This window comes from Octodon degus, unplaced genomic scaffold, assembly GCF_000260255.1.
Source record: "Octodon degus isolate 3935 unplaced genomic scaffold, OctDeg1.0 scaffold00199, whole genome shotgun sequence".
NCBI classification, from domain to species: domain Eukaryota; kingdom Metazoa; phylum Chordata; class Mammalia; order Rodentia; family Octodontidae; genus Octodon; species Octodon degus.
Window position 1 is genome coordinate 2,807,881 of NW_004524775.1, and position 2,821 is coordinate 2,810,701.

The 2,821-nt window shown below is 43.1% G+C and overlaps 1 protein-coding gene across 1 annotated transcript in view; it reads right to left on the reverse strand.

Annotated features, from left to right (window-relative positions):
• Positions 1–2,821, reverse strand: part of Herc2 (HECT and RLD domain containing E3 ubiquitin protein ligase 2) — a 215,642-nt gene that overhangs the window by 93,293 nt on the left and 119,528 nt on the right. The gene's annotated exons all lie outside the window — the stretch shown is intronic.

The following is a 2,821-nucleotide window of genomic DNA, read 5'->3' on the forward strand; positions in this document are numbered from 1 at the left end:
AGAAAGTTAACATTGCTGAGGTGGTGAAGACTTTCATAGCCAAGTTATCAAAAATACACATAGTGAGAATCTTTTTTTTTTTTTTTAAGTACAGGGACTATAGGGCCTATAGGGTCTCACTGCACAGAACAGGTTCTAGTGATCCTTCTTGTTTTCAGCCTCCCAAGCACTGGGATTAACAGGTGCACGCCACCACACCCAGGCTCAACTGCTTGCTCAGGGGCGGGCCTCGGAGGCAGGGCTCATAGGGCAGCCCAGGGATCAAACCCCCAGGCCCTGCGTCTGCCTACGCAAGCATTTTAATCCGTGAGCTGTCTGGCCAGCCCTCATAGTGATAATCTTGTTACTTTATTTAAAAAAAGAAAGTTTTTCAATTAAAAGAAGCTAATAAAAAATCTTCAAAAGAAGTCAGACAAGACATTTTTATACCAATTTATGAGAAGTTCACATACTGTTGTAATTATTCTACTAAATCTCTCAGGCAAAAAGCAGAGTAGGGTATATACAACAAAAAGGATGGTGAAGGGCTGGGAAGATAGCTTGATGGTCTAAGGCCCTGCCAGGCAAGTGCAAGAACCAAAGTTTGATCCCTGGTACCATACGATATGCCAGCCCCCAGAACAGCAGGCATGCTGCGCAGGCCCCAAAACCGGGCATGGTGACACAGGCCCATAATCCCAGCACTTGGGAGGCTGAGACAGGACGATAACTATGAGTCTTAACTGCACTGCAAGACCGTGTATCATATGAGAGAGAGAGAGAGAGAGAGAGAGAGAGAGAGAGAGAGAGAGAGAGAGAGAACGAACAGTAAGTTGTGAGAAAAGTTCAGCAACAGTCCTTAGAATATTCTACTCAAAAATGTTTTGGGGAAATGTTATGGTTTGTGTCAAGTTGTCCCCCCAAAGCCTCATGCAGTCATGGGGGCTGACTTATAGAATTTGTGATTAACGCACGATCAACTGGGATTATGGACGTGAGTACTACACCCAGCCTGGGGCAGAGAGCCTGAATGGAACGTAAGGGACACAGACTTGCTCTCTACTGCCATTGTTGCCACTACTCCTCCCTTGGCTCCTCTTTGCTCTTTGCCGCCACCCTGAAAGGGTGCTCTCTGCCATGTGCCACTCTGCCTTGGAGCCAGCTGAGTATGGACTGAAACCTCCAGTAACCGTGAGCTAAATAAATCTTTCCTTCCTTGATTTTGAGTGTCGGGTATTTGTCCTAGCAAGGAAAGAAAAGTAACTGAGACAGGGGAAAATGTTTTGGGGTTCGCCCAGCATGTAAAGGGTCTGGGTTAAACATACCATCACAAAAACTAAGTAACACTTTTACAAATGCAGGAGGAGAAAGCAAATTTGTAAAATGCTTCCATGTCCTACAGTGATAAATTCAGAAACAGACCTTTCTCACTAAGGACAACCACAAGAGCTAGAAAACATTCGCAAATGAGTAAATCATCTTCAAAGTATCTCAATCAATGAGTTGGTAAAGAAGCACATGGCCAGAATCTAAACAGCACTAGAGACGAATGGAGGCATCTTAACAAGGTGCTCAGATGCGAGGCGGTTTTGCCTTGATGGTGTAAGTGTTTCTACACGCGGCCCCCCAAGCACCAGCTACACCCTCATCTTCTCACAGTGGGAACCAGACAGCAACTGGGGTCAAAGTCAACAGGAGGGTTACGGATGTCCACACAAAAGAATCTGCGCTTGAGATCTCAAGAGGAAGTACGAAAGAAGGGTGAGTTATGAAAGGTTGTGGGGGGTTTGTGCCTGGCTTTTTCTTTTCTATTTTTCTTTTTAAATAGACTGTGAGTGTGAAATCATCTCAACCACTGAAAGTTGACTAAAGTGAGTTCAGATAGCTACTTAGCAAGAATTTTAGAAATATAAATAAAAACATAAAAGATTTGTCAAACAGAAATAAAATCAAACAAAGTGAGAGAAAGCAGCCCCCTACAAAAACCAAGAGCATTACAGCAGATGTAGGTGTGAAAAATTACTAAATGATAGAGAATTTCCAAAACAGATAAAAGACAGAAAGCCACAAAGTTACGATGCCCTGCCAACTCCCAGAAAAGTAAATGTGAAGAAATATTTATCTATCCCCAGGTAAAATTTGTGTAAGATGAAAGCCAGGCACAGCAGCACATTATCAGTAACACAGCTCCTCAAGAAGTTCAAGCAAGAGAATCACAAGTCGCCTAGCCAACTTAGGATCATAAGTTCTACACTTGCCTCGCCAACTGAGGGAGATCTGGTCCTCAGAAAGTAAAATAAAAAGGGCTGGCTATAGGTCAGTGGAGGAGAGCCTGCCTAGCATTCACAAAGCCCTGGGTTGAAAACTTAGTACTTCAAAATACTAAAAACACTCAAAGAACCACAGGAGACATTCTCTTATATGTACACACAATATTTATAAAATCCAAGTCATAAGCTGGACTATGTGACCACCCGCAAGTTGCAAAAAATGTCAGATCAGTTAATACCTATTCTGACAAGATTGGGCATCTTCAACAAGATATGGCCATAGACAACTGGTACCTATTCCGAACGCAATGCAAAAATCATGAACAGAATGATCCCCTATGCATAAAAACTAAAGTTAGAGAGATGGCTCAGTAGAATAAGCACTTGCCTGGCAAGCACAAGAAGAGGAAGAGGAAGAAGAGGAGGAAGAAGAAGAGGAAGAGGAAGAAGAAGAAGAGGAGGAAGGGAAGAAGAGGAAGAGAAAGAAGAGAAAAACAAGAAGAAGAGGAGGAAGAAGAGGAAGAAGAAGAGGAAGAGGAAGAAGAGGAAGAAGAAGAGGAGGAAGAAGAAGA